An 18,308-nucleotide genomic window follows, 5' to 3' on the forward strand; every position below is an offset into this window, starting at 1 on the left:
TGACTGAGCCCTGAAAATTAGTCTTTGTACATCCTGCTTGTTTTAAACCATTGCAGGTAGCTTCATCTCTGAAACTATCTGTGACATTATTTGGGGTAGGGATTCAGAACTGAATTCCTGCATGTCAGCAGCATCTCAAATCGCCTCGCTTACAAATGGAATGTGGAAGGATAGAAATTGCAGGAGTTTTGCTCTGTGTTGTGCAAGTGATGTGTTTGAACACTGCCAATATGAAAACACATTTCCTTTGGCACACACTAACCAAAGACTCTTCTGCTTTCTCCAAGAAAGGCAGAAAGAAGAGCTCTGTTCCCTCCTGTGACAGTAAAATAACTTCCTGGTGTTTGGATTTGTTCTGTGATGCTCTCCCACAGAAATGCGTCTGTCTTTTCAAAACCGAGTGATGCAAAAAAGAAGCCATTAGGTCAGTCAGTCTCTTTCTTCCTCCCTCGTCCTGACTGCTGGATCCACTCAAGCCTTTGGCTACCTGTTTTGCCAATAATTTTCCAGTTAACAGGTGGCAAGCCCCATGTTGCTGGATGTTATTAAATAAATGGTTTTCCAGATGGCCGTAATATTATATCTTTAAATAAAAGTACACAAGCTTAGTGTCAGCACCTTATTTATGGAATGCTTTTGGCTCCTGAACTGCTTGTTGAAATTGTTGTGAGCCATTTGGTCACTGAGAAGTAATTGTGTATTACTGTAGACAACAAGCTGTTTGCATTAATTAGCAATCAGAGCATATTGCCAAATGGGGAATAACATGTCTTTGACATCTCTGCAGATCCTGGTAACTGAAGCAGTGCAAACTCATGGATTGTCCTTTGCTGCATGTTTATAGTGTGAACTTCCAGTCCATCTGCCCATAAAGTCATCTGCAAAACCACCAGGGACACAGCTGGCAGAAATAAAAGCTAAGGTAGGAGAAACAACGTGTGAAGGAACGAGGAGTTTGTAAAATATCATTGGTTTTTGCAGCAAAAGTAACTTTTGTGATCATTTCATGTGGCTTCCAAACATGGGAAATGGTGAATGTTGTCTTGCTCACGTGTGCTGTTTTCACCAGCTGAGGAGGAGCTGTACTGAGTCAATCAGAGGTACCCTGAACCAGCCTTAGAGAAGCACAGTACAGCATGATAGAGGAAAAACCTTCTGAGTATAGCTCAGCAATCCAGCTTGGATGAGCAATGCACAGGCCAGATCTCATGAAATTAACCTCGGAAAGGATTCTAGCCATTCTCTGTCTGTGCCATTGCACTTTTGAATGCATAGGAGTTAGAGAGCAGTGCCTCCACAAACGTACATTTGGATGCAGAGGGTGCCCTTGGCTGAACAGCTAGATAGGATACACTTATATCCTCTTGTGTTGGGTTTTGGTGAGGGGAGGTGTTAAAAATAGTTGAAAGGTGGGGAAAACTGCAAGAGAGCAGGAACTTTGTTCCATGTGGAAAAAGAGGGGTGAAGATAGAATTGACACTAAAAGTAACGCTGGGGGGGTTTCCCTCTTGCCAGTCAACTTGCACCTTCTCTTGAAGAATAATATTATACAGTATCAGTATATAGTATACAGCAATTGTGATATGCACTAAGAGAACCTTGAGATTCATAGTGTTTTCTGTGTGGCACTGTTTTTCTTCCTCAAGGCTTTTTGAAAATGTTCTCCTTAGTGAGAAAGCTTCATGTGAAAAATCAGGAGTAAAGAAACCTGAGTAGTCTGGAGCCAGGGGCAGAAACATTCATAGGGAGTGGGAACTGTGGTTTTCAAATTTTAGAACCCTGGCTTTTCACATTCCTCCTTGTTTGGGAGTTCCAGCTTGATTTTTGAAGACCTCTGAAGTCTTTGTTGACAAAGGTGGTCAGGAAAACTCAATTTGTGAGGAAAAAAGAAATAATTTTTTTTAGGAAAAATTAACTGCATGCTGCACCCATTTGTCTTTTAGAATCAAATTAATTGTATAGGCATAAGTTGATTTTAAGAATTACCTTCCTGGACCTAAGCTAATAAATGCATGTGTCTCTGAAAACTCTTGTGCTGCTGTGGTGGATTGGGATAATTTTATCTGTGTGTTTTGTAGTGCAAGTAATAAAACCAGTTTTGAGTCCAGTGTGCAGATTTGTAGCCCCAAGCTAGGAAATGTGGGGGTTTGAAATCCAGCAGTGGATTTTGTGTTGCCTAGAGAGCAAAGGCACAATGGGAGAGAGGAAGGAAAAACACATTCAGGTGCAGCCCAGTGCTTTGCATTTTGACTTTTTTTGCAGGAATGCTTGTACTGGTAAATGCATTTATTCATTTATCCTGTGCTTAAGAATTAGAGATGTTTGCTACTAAAATGCCAGGTTCTCTGAATTATTAAGCACAGTATAATGAACCCTTTGCAGGAAATAACTAGAATGTGATCTATGTCTGCAGAGGAAGGAAAGGAGCAAAACACATTAAAAAATAAATTAATGTAATGCAAAATAACCTTAGTTCCACTGCACAGAAATTTATAATTGTGCTGATCTTCCAGAAGATGCTGCACATTCTGTGCAAAAGTACAGTGTGATGATGAGTGCCATTCAAAATTAGGATCTTTCATATTCAGAGTGTTTCACACACACATTTGGCATGTACAGGTAGAGACATTTCAGTGAAGCAAGAGATCATCTAGACAGGAACTCTTAACAAACAATTCCCACCAGGGGCTTAGGGGTGTAGTTTTCTAGTGCTTCTGGGTTTGGGCTTTTTTATTTCGTTTTTTTCTTCTCTAAGATGTATTGCTTTTTGTTTACTTTCAAAAGGCAGTGCACTGACATAATCTTTTAGGATCTCATTCATACCTCCAGGGTTACACTGGAGGTCAGGGCTGCATTCTCAGCTCCTGGTGACTTGATATGAATAAATTGATTTTGAAATAACGAAATAAATTTCTGTGGTAGGATAAGCAAAGATAAAGCATTTCCACCAAAGGCTTCAAAGCCAGCATAATTGGCCAATAAATAAATAAGAAAAATCTCTTTGCTGTCTTTCAGAGTAGCATTTCTTGCACAATGTTTTTCACAATTGCAGTTCACTGGCCTTAGCCACATATGACTTTAGTTACCCAGTTGAGACTTGTGACTCCTCCTTAGATTTTCCAGGGGAAACTGATGTCCTGTGTGCTCCCTAAGGAAGATGTAACTGTGAGCAGAGGAATAGTGGATGGTGATGGAGCCATTAAATAGGGATCATCTGAGGGGACTTGGTGCCAACAGTGCACACACTTGGAAGAAGATCATGGATTCAGGCAGCTCTCTTGCCTGTGCAAGCCTTGGAGTTAAACCAGAGGGGATGAGTGTGTGAGAGGCAGCTGAGCAGCTCCTGCTGCAGGAGCCGCAGAACTGGAGGGCACAGAGGGATCTCAGCTCTGCTGTGTTTGGGGGAGCTGCAGCAGTGGCAGCCTGGCCTTGGGAGGAGGCAGCCCCGGGACATTTGTGTGTGCCTTAGGAGGAGCCTGTGTGACTCCTGCCCTGCTGCTACTGACACTGCTCGTGGGAGCAGCCTGGACTGAGAGTGCCGTGGTGCCTGGGCAAGACATCCTCTGCCTGGGGCTTCACAACAACAGGGCTTTGGGGATTTGTTTGCTGTGTTAAAAAATCTCTGCCTTCTGTTTTGTAAAAGTCATTGGACATTTTCAGAATGACTTGATTTGATCTATTTCTTCTGTATTATGAACTGAATTAAAGGCAGGAGGGAGTGTAAAAATGTATTTTAAAAAGCTCCCATAGTAAGTAAACTGGACTTTTAATTTTTGGTCAAAGCAAAATTTTTAGGTTGTGTTTCACTAAATTTGACTGCACTCCTTTTTTCTAAAGCCATGTTTATTTGCATGGAGGCTGAGTTGTGAAAGGGGAAGGTGTGCCTGAGAATGAAATTGAGCAAAATGCTTTCAGCTTGCCTGGCTTTGATTACTTGTCAGGAGCAAGTGTTGCTCTGTTACTGAACCTGTTAGTGCTATGCAGTTCTGCTTTTCCTCAGAAAACTCCATCAGATGTATTTACATGGCCCCTTAGATGAAAGCCCCAGAGCTAGGCAGGGCTGCCCCTGCTACCTCTTGTACTGTGAAGTGGTTGCAATTTTGCTTTTGAACCTGGAATGATATTTTAGTCTTGTATCAGTGTAGTGTGTTAATCCCATATAAATCTTCTTGATATGGTTCCTCAGACATGAAGACTTAGCCTTAAAAAAATTCATTTAATAGTTATTTCATAAAACCAGTGCCTGCATACTTTTGTTCCCCTTTGTGTTTTTCTTGTCACACTTCATTGAGGTGAAAACAATTTATTTGCTTCTCTTGCCAGGATATGTGGATCTGACAGTGAAAATAAGATGTCATTTTCAGTGTCTCATCTGATCAACAACATAGACAGCCATCAACAAAATATTTACATTTTTCAGTGATGATTATGGATGAGAATGCATAAATCAAGGTTGTTTTACATTTTATAATCTAAATTGTCACATATGAATTGATTCTGAAGTTTCATTAGGACTAGAAAGTGCCAAAATGATTCAGTGAACTGTAAGCATGGCAATAACCATTGAAAACAGTAAAAATCAGGGCTATTCCTCATTATATTATTTTTTTCTACTAGTTTTCAGTTCATTTTTGCCAGTAGCTCCCATTGATAATAGGTGTAAAAAAAGGTAAAATGTTCTAGTTATCGTTTCTAACTTTTTTGCTTATAATCTAAATTTCTGCATTAAGCATATTACCAGAGAGTTGCTAAGAGGCAAAGTTAAATCTGCTTTAAGTTTTCTTTTTTTTTTTTTTTTAATGACTAGCCAATTTATATATTATCTACAATTTTGCATTTATCTGTAATTTCCAGTAAGCTAGGTCATGCTCTTAATTCTTTTATCTGGTAAGTTCTTGCCTCCTGAATACTCTGAAAACTTCGATTTGAGACGAAGTATTTTATTAGGATGTAAACTCTGCCAGATATTGAGTCACTAGACACGTGTGAGAACTTTGGTGATTGCAATGCTGTCAACTGCCTTTAAACTTTATGTATGCTTTTATAATTATCTCATGTGATCTCACAGGTGCTCTAAGAGCCTTGGGTCCTTTTTTAATGATCTATACAGACGTAATTGTAGAATAGTCAAAAAGAACATAATAAAAGCAAGTTTAATACCATATATATCTTAAAAATTCTTTAGGGCCTATTCAGTCACTGCAACCCCTTAGGTATAGAAACAAACAAGCTGCCTCATAAGCCAGCTCAGTTTTTCAATTGGAGGATGGAAGTTCTTTCCCACACTAGAAAAATCAGTTTTCAAGTACAGCTGCTGTGATGGGGATGTGGTGCAGCAAACACAGACAGTGAGGAGTGGCCATCCATCATTTGACACACTAATCTGTTGGTCTTGCAGGGCTTATAGAAAAGCAAACCAAGGTGGGGAAAAGTAATTATTTTATACATTAAAACTGCCAGTTGAAGTTTTACTGCTGCTGTTTGTTTTTTTACCCTCTGTTTTGATGCCTGAGCTGGAAGTGTTGTGTAAATAGCCAGCTAAGACAGAACAGCAGCTCCCTGTTTCTGCTGTGGGAAAGCCCAAGGGGTGCAGTTACACTTGTGCTGAACCTGTGAGCAATCCATGACATAGATGGGAGGTCTCACCCCAGTGTGACTTTGGTAATTCTACTCAAGTGCTGTCATCTGTGCTTTATATACCCAATGCAGTGGGCTGAGACTTCCATGGATTTGGAGCAGCTTCGTGGATGCAATGTCCATCTGCATACATGGATCCCAGCTTGGTTTCCTTAAATGCTTCTACTGTTTCTCAGAAAGGGCATAGCCTCTATGCTCCAAGATGCTCTAAAATGCTTTGAGTATTGTTTTAACACCTCTTCTGAACAGAGAACCTTTCCTATACTGGAAACTTAGAAAGAAAGTACAGGGGATCTGAATCTGGCATTCCCAGTATCCAAAAAAAATTGGTAACACACAGCGACCAGAAAAGTGCTAATTTCTGAAGGCAACAGGCTTGTATACAGCATGAAATGAAGTATTAAACATTTTTTCAAGCTGGTGACCTTTTACACTGGAGAGGGAGGATGTAAAACCTGACATTTTTTCACTGATCATCTTTCACAAGAATAAAAAAACCCTACCTTTAATCAGTGAGTGATAAATGCTCTTTTTTGGTTTTGAAATGTTCTACGACTGATTGCACACACTAACTTAGAAAAATTGCCACAGACTCATAATGACAGGATTTATCTGAAATTATGTAAAATTGGTTTCAGTATTTTTGAAAAAAATAAGAGGTTGTATAAAGGTTTCATTGTATTTAGGTAGGAGTGAGTTATTCCTCAGTGTGGGTAATTGTACCTGGTAGTCATTGTTAAGGAAAGAAAAAATGCCTCCAGTGTTCTTTGGTCCCAGTTCTCCCTTCCAATATTCCCCCTCACTGCTTCCTTTCTCAGCCAGAATTGTGTTTAGCATGGAAATACAGCCACAGTACCAGGATGCCCAACATGTGTCAGTTTTATAAAATGTAATTCATGAGCAATGCTGAAACCCAAGTTGTTGAAGGGCATAAACACAGAGAGCTAATATTCTTCAGGCAAATCCAAAGTTATTTTGATATCAGACAACTTCTGGCAGGTTACCTTCTGTCCTTCCTGCAGTAAAATAATGGCTTTTGTCACTTGTTTTTAATTTCAAACTGATGTGCTGGAAGTATCTATTTCAAAGATGAAGGAAAAGTAAGACAAAAAGAGATTGTTACTTTCCCCAAATCAGTTTGATTTCTGTCATTACAAAACAATACCTTTCCAGCAGATGTCTTTGAATGCCAGCCAGCAGTATGACAGATAACTTATAGCTGCTCTGATTATTCATGCAGATATCAGCAGGTTATTCCAAAAGGGCTTTATTTCATATTGTTAAAGCTATTCTCTAAAAGAAACAGTAATCTTTCTGATGAGCATGGGGAACAATTTCTTCAATACCAGTCCAATTTATTTGGACCCTCTGATTGGTGCTTTCAGCTAGATCTCTAAGCACAATATTAATTATTCATTAAGGTACTTGAAGGGAGAATATTTGCATAGCCATACTGCAAAATTGATGAGGCTTTGCATATGCACCGTAGGAATAGCTTTCAACTTAGTGCTAAAACTAGAGATGATACTAATAAAATTGTTTAAAAAAATTATCTAAAAAGCCAACGATAATTTGAACTTTCTCATAACCACAGAACATTTATTTTTATAGCACCCACATGTCCTATTGAGAGATCATGGAAATATTCTTTCTGCAGCTGGTCATATGAGTATAGAATAAAAAAAAATAATCCTCAAGAACCTTTGTATAAGAAAAGGTCATAATGGGGATAATAGATAGTAAAAAGAGAGAAATAGGTTTTCTGTGAGTGGGAGGAAAGAGTAAGCCTGACATTTAATGTACTTATCTTCACTTGGAGACGCACAGACTGGCTTTATGGAAAATTGTAGTGTTCTGTCCTTAAACAGGCAGAGGGTCATTGCTTACTAAAAGGTTGGGATACTCCTCTTTGTGTGTGCATGTTAAGGTGCAGTTACATCTAAAATGGTAAATTAAAAAAAAAATCAAAACCTTTAAATTCAAACTTTTTTAAAACAGTAAAAATTGAAAAAGATCTTGGTAATTGGGAAAGCTGCAAAGTGGCTGCACTGTGGGCTGGCTGCAGTTCCTACAGCTCTTTTGCAGATGAGGGAACCAGGCTGGAACGTGTTTGAGGTTTTAATCATCCTTTATTCCTTTCTCCCAGAAAAGTCCCACATAGAAAAATGGAGAGAAGCAGGGGCTTGTGCCTGAGTTTCAGCATTTTCATTGACTTTCTCAGTATCCAGCCCCATCTGTGAAACACAGACTGCTTCTTACTCCCTAATCTGGCATCCTTCTTAGCAGGGAAGGAGGGGATGTTCCAAGCTCTTGAACTTAGGGCAGCAGTGCCATCAGTTTTGGTAAACATTAAACTAGAATTGGTTGGTTTGTCAAAAAGCAGGCTTACAGCCCCTGAATTAGATAGCTAAAACTCTGATAGGAGAGGTTAATTTCCACTCACAAGGATGTAATAATGTTTGTGGGATTATCCTTCACAAGGTACTGAGGGACACACAGGAAAAAATTGACCATTTGCTGGAAATGTCAACAGGAAATCAAGAGCAATATAGTCCATTTTTCATTCATGACAAATTTGTTTTAATTCTAAGCTTCTTTCAACAACTTTGGAAAAATAGTAGATTTTTAATATTAAAACAGTTTGAGAACTAGAATGTGGTTCAGTTTCGGTACAATTCTGCTGAATCTAAAAGTGTTTGAATAGATCAGAAAACTTATTTTAGTGTAGGTTTATTGAGAAACCGTCACAATATAAACTGAAATATTGCCAAATCAAATGTCTTTTCATCATAAAAATTAAATAAATTAAACAGAAAATAATATGCTTAGGTAATTTTGTAATTCAGCACACCCAGAAATTCAAGTGATTCCTGTTTGAGTGTCAAAGGATTTTTTAACTGCCATTTGTTGTGTTTCATGAGCTGCAAAGAAAATATATTTGTTGATGCACTGATGATACAAAGTTTGGAAATGTTTTAGAATGTCAAGATACAAAAGATATTGTAGGTAATGAAGCAGGTCATCTTTAATTTCAAGTCTTTTTTTTGGTACACGAGTAAAATGTTTTTGGTCTCATAGAAGGAATTTGGATGTTCAATTTATATTGTAACTAAGGGTAATTCAGCATCCCAACCTCCTGAGAGTCTTTGAACATATGATAATCTTATCTAAAATCTCATTTGCTTTGTTTTTACCTTTAACAGTTCTATACACAACCTGGGCATTATTAAAATGCCCTTTAAAATGAGCCTGAAAATACCGGGATTCCATTTTGAAATGGGCTGAATATAATTGAAGGTATTAGGAGAGGGAAAGTCTGTAATGAGTGGCAGAAAAGGCAGATGTGCTAGTCCTGTGCTGGAATTGGAGGCACCTAACAATGGGATTGGAAAAATGCAGTCCTACATTATAAGAGAATATGAATTTCATCAGTATTCATAACATATGTTGATATTCCATCAGTGAAACGCTGCTGTAAGCATCAGCCCATTTGCATGCAGAACAGTGCTCTCTTAAATAAGAAAATAAATGAGTTAGTCCTGATATGGGGACTGTTTCAGACTATTTCCTTACATTGAAAATTCAGCAGCCTTGGTATGATTGCTGATTTCTAAATTTTTTAAGAGATAACCATGAGTTATAAGAAGTAATGCCAACTGAGATCAGAATAAATATTTCAAGGCAGCTTTGATAAGCATTTGATAAGTATGTGGGACTTCATCTGAATGTAGTGGTAGACCTCAAAGTTGTTTCACTTCGTGTCCTCTTTTGCCTTCCCCCACTCATTTCTCTCAATGTAGTCTCTGGAAAACATGCCCCACAAGATATAGCACAGTCCACAATATCCAAAATGTTTTGGATTGCCTCTGCTTGGGTTGGACAACTTAAGGTGAATTTCCCTCTCTGATTCACATGAATTAAAATGTACAAACCAGTTGTTTTTCTGCTGCTTGTACAGATAGTACTGCCTACACACCTGTGCTTCTCCCAAAAGAAACTTTTTTTTTTTTTTACATTTCTTCATACTTATTTTGGTTTTATGTGTTTTGGCTGGTTTTCTTTTTTGTGGCTAAACCATAGATAGGGCAGAGCCATCCTTAGCTCGTTCTCAGTTAAGATTGATGACCACTAGTTGAAGGCTGTGGTTGCTACACCTCCTAATAGTGTACTTTAAAATTTAGGCTGAGCTTAGCCTGCAGAGTTGGTTTCACCTACTGAACGAGCTCCAACCACTTCGACTGAAATTAAATCTGACATCAAGAGTCACCCAGACATCCATTAGCTAATGGGAAAGTGTGAACTGAGTTTACCACTGAGGAAAAGACACATGCCTACACACTGCTCTGTCCTTTAGGTTTAATAAGATGGAGTATCAGGACAAAATTCACCAGAGGTATCTAAAGGCATGGCTGTAATAGAGTGAGCAGCAATTTCAGTGTTCCCTTTTGACTGTGTAGTAGAAAAAGCCATAAAACTGGTGTAACTTAACTGAGAAAAGGAATCAATACACTTTTGCACATTGTTGTTCATTTCACTTAATATAGAGAACCTAATGGGCAGCAGATGAGCTGAGGACATGAATATTATCCTTTAGTGAGGCATTTTGTTGAAAAGAATTCAGCTTCTGTTAATATAGTGCCTATTTGCTTTAATATGCTTTTCGCTTGGGAATATTAAGTACGTAACTTTTTTTTTTTTTAACTGGTGAAGTTAATGACTGAGTGTATGGAATGAAAGAGTTCTAAATTCTGTTCTCAGTCCATGCAAAACAAGGATGATCTGACATGAGATCGGTTGGATGTTTCTGTACAATTCTGTACTGTATCTTCAAAGCCTACACTCAAAACTGAAGCTTCAGAAGAGGAAATCTCCACATTTATGGAAATAATGTGAATTTTGGAACATTCCCATATTTTGTAGTCATGATTGGGTGAAATGTCAGTGTCCAGAAGGGTAAAATTCTGGATTATAGAATCATTAAGACTGGAAAAACCCTCCATGACTGTAAAGTCCAACTTTTAACTGAAAACCATCATTTTCCCTAAACTGTGTTGGTTTAGTGGATATGGTGAACCCACAAGTGGGCATGAAGAAGCCACAAAGACTTGTCCTACCTGCCTGAGCAGGTTTGTCCTTCCATATTTCTTCTGAAATGTCTTTTCCAAAGACAGATCACTTCCCACCCTCCCTCTAATGACCCCCACATGAGGGTTCATGCAACCAAGCTTTAGAATATTGCTACTGCTTTAATTTATAAATAATTTTCAAAATTAACTGTAGTCCCAGATATGCTTCAAATCTAAATTTTTATTTAAATCTAACTTTCTCTGGATCTCTACTGCCTCCTTGACATCAAGTGTGGCTCAAATGTTTAATGTTTAAAGGTACTTTGATTTGAGGGAAAAAACATGTGAAACTTTAGGAGGAAATACCTGCACTGAACAGATTTCCTTTTTAAAACAAAAGATTTTCATTTAAATAAATCTGGAAGAAAATATGTCTGGGTAGACTGTACTCTGCTATTTCCCCTAAGGATATAGTGGTCATTATAATTAACAAATACTTAGTAAGCAAAGACAGAGGAGTTAACCTCTGGAAATAGTATGGTGTGTTTCCAGACAGATGCTTGGGAGTTGCTGGAAAAAATGAAATGTTAAAATAGTTGGGTCTGCAGCTCCAACAGTCAGTGTTTCCTTCCAGATAACCTACACTTTCAAAACTACCCTATTTTCCCTTTGTCTTAGCAGAAGCTGAAAAAAAACACATCTTATTTAACTGAACGTTCAAGAGAGCTTGGTTGTGATCTTTTAAATGTGTTTTTTCATCAAAAGAATCTGAGTTACATCCTGAAAGCATGTTCCCTTTATAACTGAGCAATGGTGCTGCTGTGATGGTCTCTGCTGATGGCTGAATCTATCTTGATGTTGTTCCCAAAGCCAGTGCTGCTTTGGGACTCTCAGATAACATTTCCATGGCCAATTGACTTTATGCCATGATGCAGTATCAAGTTAAATAGGCTAATTATTTTCTTCTTTTATTGTTATTGCTTTACAACAAGTACTTATCAGTATTTGAACAGAAGGGTATTAAAAGTCACAAATGCAGCTAGGAACCAAAATATAGGTGGGAAAATGATGATCTTCAGGAAGGGTTCTCTTGTTTTTCGTACTGACTGGTATTCCCTAATAGAGTTTATCTAAAAGCCATCCATCTTTAATGCTGCTGACTCAAAGACTGTCTATGTAGTTTGGTAGACATGCAGCATCAGGATGATGGTATTTCAAGAGACTTTCTCTGGTTCCCAAAAATGGTTAAGGCAGTGTCAGTGTTTTTATATTCTTCAATCCACACTCTCTTTGCAAGTTATCTGCTAGGTAATAATGGAGCCTTTCTCTGTCAAGGTCATTGTAAGCTCCACAATATTAGAGTTGTGTACTTTCCGAGGTAACAGGACTCAGATTTTATATAGATCTTGCAAGCCACTAATGCTGAAGTAGATTAATATTTTAGCTGCCATGGGTGATTATTCCCTATTCCTTAAATCTCTTTTATTCAAGCAAAATGACCATGATTATGATCTTACTCAGCTGCTGGAAATTAGAAAACATTATGAAGAAATAAACAGGAATTAGGAGCAGTTTATGAATTTTATAATATCAGTTTGCTTCTAAAATAGTAAACCCCAAATGGGAATTATGCATGCTGTGCCTTTTGCAGTAGATATGTATTTTCAAAATTTTATGTGAGTTGAAATTAATGAATTCTTTAAAAAAGAGATTTTTTTTAAAATACAAGTAGCAATTTGTCATTAAAATCTCTCTATAAAACACATTGAGATTTATCTATTCCAGTCTTTTCTGTTGAAGCTGTTCAATGTTCTATGAATAATAATCTCTGGAGTCATGTCTCTACTCACCTTCAGCACAGCTGAACTCCCAAAAAGTCTTCACTTTTCTCTGTGGTCCAATAAATGTCTTATTAATTTCATCCTCTCAGAGATGATGGATCTGAGTTTGCTCTTTGTCTTGAGCATCAGAAGAAAGGAAGCTTTGTTATGAAGAGTTTGGAAATAGGGAGGATACAGAAAGGGGGTTACAAAAGGCTTGCCTGCCTAATGGGTTTGGCCCTGCAGGGAAGCTGGATGGAGGATGACCTGACCATGAATACTGTTCTCATCCTTGGCACAGGACAAGCAATAGCCAGCTTAGCTCTGACAGCCTCAGGCTCTGTGTGCTTGTTCAGTGGCTGAGATGTAAAGGACTTTGTTGGCAGGCACTAAAGTGAAGCGAGTGTGTCCCCAGGCTGTAACCAGGGTGTCAGGGGACTGAGTTCTGCTCTTGCACCTGAGCACTGCAGGTGAGGGCACACAGTGTCTCTCCTGTGAAATAATGATTGGCTGCTGGGGGAAAATGTGTCCAGGTTGGTAATGCTTTGTCAGGGCTTGGTGGGCATTTTACTGTCTGGGGTGATTTTCTGCAACTTGTCCTACTGTACCACATCTGAATGTGGTGTTTGAAAGCACTGTTGTGGTGCCAGGAAGTTTTTTTTCCCCCAGATTCTGTGTGAACTTTTCTGGAAATATATTCTGCCAAACAATAATTAACACAGGGGCAGTCTACTGCACACATCAGTGAGTGTAGGAGTTGCTGCATTCATTTCCCTGGTTTAATGGTCTGCCCCAAACCCCTGCAGGAAGGTTGAAGTAGGTGCCTTTTGAGCCTGCCTCTTTGTATTAATCCCTAGTGGACTGACTGTGTTCAGTACAGCCTTCTCCTGGGTAAATTCAGGCTGAGGTAGAGGAAAGGCACATGGACAAACAGGAGACCTTATGTGTTATGCCATCAGCTGATTTGTCATGAACCACCTCCTCCCTTTTCAGACAAATCTTAGATGAGGGGTAAGCCCATTCTCTCTCTGTGTAGTTTTGTTTAATTTTGAAATTTTTTTTTGGTAGCATGAGAGCTTGTTCAGAAGTCTGAAGTAATAAATGGGTTTTACACCCATTATCAGATTAATATGGAGTTTCTTGTCCTATGTCCGCACCAGCAAGTGCATATTGATGACTGATGGTTTAAAAATTACTCAAGCAAAAGAAATCACATGGCATTTATAAATAGAACCATTTATTATAATAGAACCATTTCTAGAAACTGTATGTGATCTAAACTGGATACTGGAAACTTGGACACAAACCTAACCAAGAAGCAAAAGAGTTAAAGTGTAACACAAATGTCCTAGCCTGCTTCTGTTTAAAAGGAAAACATTTTATCTTCATTTTTGGGTCATTAGTGGCTTTACTAACATTCTTTTTCTGTATATAATTTAGTATATTTTCCTTGCCTAGAAAGGTGTTATGGCAGAATCTCTGATTGTTCATGAATTAGTGAAAAATACAGAGGCACAATGACACATTTTGGCATGAGCCACTTGCCTTAAAAGTTCCTTCTGTAATCCTGCATTAGACAATTTAGGACTGTGTGGCCAGTTAGAGGGACGTCCTGTCCTGTCCTGTCTGCACCATCCACCCCTGGCTGCAGATTCCTGCCCACTTCCTTTGCACTAGCTCAGTCTGTCAAACTGGCACTCTGGGAAGTCCAAAAGTCAAATAGGGAAAAACAATCTGTCAGTCAGCTATGATGCTACATCCTAAATGATCTGTATTTTGTCTTCATCCCATCTACAGGAAATCTGCAGTTGCTCACACCTCATTCTTAATCTAAAAGGCAGAGAAGCCTCCAGGTACTGGGAATCTGCCTTAGTCAGCATCTTTCTCCTTGCCTTGAAATCCTTCAGATGCAAAGCAGCATCAGCATCATAACCTCAGGTGTGATTTGAGCTGAGAAAAACTTTTGGTCTGATTGTTGTGAAAAAGCATTCTGAACACAATAAATGTATTTGACAGGATATGAGCCCTGAAATGCAACTGACATTGAATTTTTATCTTAAATATATATTGCTGAAATATCTAATGGCACATCACTGACTTGTGAGCCTGTGATGCAACTGAGACATGGCTGGATCTGTCTCTAAGTTGCTATGCTGAGTGTGCCAAATGCGTTTGGAATTAAGGGCTCTTTCATTTGTGGGCACTCCCAGTTTTGTTCTCAGCTTTGGTTGGGTTGGCAGAATAAATTTTTCACTGTTGCTCTCAAAGTAAATGAAAAATAAAATTTTAGTTTCTTACTAATCGAGGTGCACTGAAGAATGATCTGGGGAGTAACTAGCAGTGTATGAGAAGTTTGCACAACTTCTGATTCTGCACAGAAGGAAGCCCTGACTGTCCACAGAATTTTGAAAATGAGTTCCTTTGCTGTTAAACTGCAACTTTTCATAAATCTTTTCTTTCAAGAAAAATGTAAAAGTAAAAAAAAAAATTTAGATCAGTTCTTCCTTTATTAACTCAAAGGACACCATTGTAGCAGGTGATGCCAGTCTGAATGTAAAAGGGGCAGTCGTTAACTAAACTGGATATTAGTGGAGAAGTCAAATGTGCCAGAAATTATGTTGTTGGAATTCTGAAGAAAAATGTACATCAGAAGTTGAATGAATGAAACCCAGGAGTGGGACCTTGAGAACTAAGACAGTAATGAATGAAAATGTGTGAGGAAGATATAAAAACTAGGAAAGAGAGCATTATTATAGAACCCAATTGGCTAAAAAAATATGGAAACTTGGTGTGATCACAACAGCAGAGTCTTTGGAACAGAAAGGGACAGGACGGGTAAGAGTGTGAGAGAACACTCTCAGGGAAGCTTTTATAGGAATGTAGGAAGGATTGAGGTGAGTCTATTCTACATTTCATTCTTTTAACAAGGGTGACAAGATCTTGAAAACTCATATAGTGGGAGCTGAATGAGGAATAGAAGGAAAAATCTAACTTCATGGGAACACCAGGTTCCAGGTAGTGGAACATGTGCCCCATCAATTATCTGAGTGCTGATTAATTAGGGAACATCATAGTTGTCACTTTTACCTCTGTACTGTGTTCTGTTTGATAGATGAAAGAGTAAAGGACAACCTTTAGCCTTTATGCTAAGATGTTATAGGCTTTCTAAGCAGAATTTGATGAATGCCTCAGCATCCTGTCTCTTTGGAAACCAACAATCAGAGCTGTAAAATCTTTATTACCACCAAAGCACTGGAGCAAGTCGTCTGAAATGCCTGCATCTCCACAAGATACCCACGATCCTACTTCCTTTTCAGCTGAGCTCTTGGGCAGAATATGGGAAGCTGGAAGATGAAGTATTTATGTCTCCTTGTTCTTCAAAAAGACAAATTAGCTACAGCTATTTTGCTATCATGTGATAGACAGCCATGGATTCCTGCTGTCCTATCTCAGACATGTCAAGAAAATTTCTTTTCATTGTGTTGATTATGAGTCCTCATAATAGACACAGTCATTGCCAGGATATCTCAATGTTTAGTCTCTGAATTTTGTTTTATTTTTTTTTTTCTTTCTAAACCAGTAGGGATCTATTCTTGATTGGCCACAGATAAAATAATTAAACACTATGCAGTTTGATCTCTCTCTGTAGGATGCTCTGACTTCAAGAACAGTACTTTCTTCTCGAGTGCACTTCAGATTGAGCAATGCAGAAATATCCCTTCATCCTGCAGCTGTAGCTATGGCTTTTCATGGCTCTGTAAGACTCCATGTGGTGGGAAAATGTTGTCTAGCTGGTGGACTGCTCACACCTTTGGCCACCTGGATGTGGTCAACAAACAGAAACACAAACACTTTCTTAGCAAAGTGATCATGACTTTGAAGAACATTCTTTGCCATTAAGATTTACAAACCTAATGTTTCTCAGTGAAAAGCAAAGAAATAACTTTATATATATTTCTGTATAACCTTTCATGACAATATTTGCATACAGACACTATTTTATGATTAACATACAGGTAGGAAATATGGTATCTACATGAAATCTATATTTACAATAAATTTAATATGTTTATCTCTGAATATTTATTTCTGTGCATCAATTGGTATATTTTCTTCATGTATATTAGGGAGGTTTTTCAGTTGCATGATCAAAATTTGCTGAACTGTGGTTTATAGCAGACAATTAACAGCTGTTAAATAGGATTATTGCAGGCTGTTATCTTCACGTAGCATTGATTCAAATGCTAATTTCTCTCAATTTACTTCTCATAAGGCCACCCTACTGCCAGGTATGCTCTTCTTGTGATAAATGACAAAATATATCTGGAAATAGTGTAACCTGTTTCAGCAGATTTCACGTCCTAGTTTGCAGCTCCTTGAAACAGGTCAGACTTCACAAGTGGAATGTGATGCCTGAAGAAGTGACACAATCAGGCCTATCCCAAAAGAATTGTTAGAAAACAACATTTTCAAGGGGGTTTCTGCGATTATAAATACAATTTTGGTAATGAAAATGAATAATACTTTTCACCTTTTGATGGTTTCACCTCTTGAAGAATGCCATTCATGCTGGGGGGTGTGGTAGGAGGAATCACCTTTGGGTGATGTGTTGTCTCTAACTGGTGCACATCAGTTGAACTGTAGTTTAAAATTCAAAGTACACCTTTTTTCATGCAAAATCATTTCCTCCCATCAATTTTTCCTCCTTTCATCTTTTACATATAGCTTCACAGTAGATACTTCCCTCTTTCCAGGTTAACTTCAGGATGCAATAATTTTCTGAGCTTTGCTGTTGGGATGGTGGTGTCATGGGAAGACAATGTTCTCTTTCCTGCCCTTTGCCATCTATTTCCCAATAGTTATACATGTTGATCCAAGCAGACAGGAAAATGATGCCTTGGAAAGGCATTTCTGGTGAATTAGGTCCCTGCCTTGGGTCTCTGGGTAGCCACAACTCAGTCAACAAGAATGTGTGGTGGTTGGACACTGGGATTGCTGTTTGGAAGTGTAGGGGCTTAGGCTGCCCCTCAGACTCAGCTGGAAAGCTTCATCCTTAAGCTCTGATCTGTCTTTAAATCCTGTTCCATCTTTCCAGCTGGCCTGTGATCCCTTGGCACCCAGTTTGGCACTGGGTCTGTGAATGCTTCTGCACAGGAGACTCCTGGGTGTTTTAAAGGAGAGTTTGCTAATTCTGTGCAGAAACACCATACAGAAACACTTCTTATCCCTATCTCTAATGCCTATGAAAACAGCAAGATACTTTTAAAGGGATTTCTGCTAGGTTTGAATTCTCTGCCGTTGTCTCTGTTGTTTGGCAAATTTTTACATTTATGGGTTAGTTAATACTTTCAAATGTTGCATGAAGAGAATTTTAATTACTCTCTGATTAGGAGTGAAAGAAAGAAAAAGATTGTCTTATCCTTTCAGTTTTACTGTTGTCTCACAATGTCTTTCATATTTAAACAAAAAATTGTATAAAGTAATGTTTACTGCTACTGCAGTGAAAGGACATGTAATAAAATAGCATATATATTCCAATCAGTCTAATTTATCTGATCAGCAACTTTTAAGATATATTTTATATGCTTTACCTATTCTATAATTAAATTTGAGACTTTGCTTTCCAACTAAATCCTTGTCAATTGTGTTATATTAAGTGAAAATATTAAAAATAATTTAATTTTTCATAGTCCTGTATAGCCCAGAGATTAAAAAACATGCAGCAATAGTCTCATGTAATGTTTCCCATATTCTTCCTAAATTTTATTTAAGTGGGTTACAACAG

The 18,308-nt window shown here is 38.2% G+C and overlaps 2 long non-coding RNA genes across 4 annotated transcripts in view; one reads left to right on the top strand and one right to left on the bottom strand.

Annotated features, from left to right (window-relative positions):
* The window catches only part of LOC148222235 (uncharacterized), a 320,157-nt gene that overhangs the window by 49,936 nt on the left and 251,913 nt on the right, over nt 1-18,308 (top strand). For 2 of the 3 annotated variants that reach the window (XR_015806502.1, XR_015806501.1), the window contains exon 3: nt 788-922. This is a non-coding gene — a long non-coding RNA (uncharacterized LOC148222235). Of the gene's footprint in view, nt 1-291; nt 425-787; nt 923-18,308 lie in introns of all 3 variants that reach the window. The other variant, XR_015806503.1, reaches the window with a different exon arrangement.
* The window catches only part of LOC148222236 (uncharacterized), a 48,243-nt gene continuing 43,809 nt past the window's right edge, over nt 13,875-18,308 (bottom strand). The window contains exon 4 of the long non-coding RNA XR_015806628.1: nt 13,875-16,342. This is a non-coding gene — a long non-coding RNA (uncharacterized LOC148222236). The remainder of the gene's footprint in view (nt 16,343-18,308) is intronic.

The sequence above is a fragment of the Sturnus vulgaris genome, chromosome 13 (genome assembly GCF_052056855.1).
Source record: "Sturnus vulgaris isolate bStuVul1 chromosome 13, bStuVul1.hap1, whole genome shotgun sequence".
NCBI lineage: Eukaryota > Metazoa > Chordata > Aves > Passeriformes > Sturnidae > Sturnus > Sturnus vulgaris.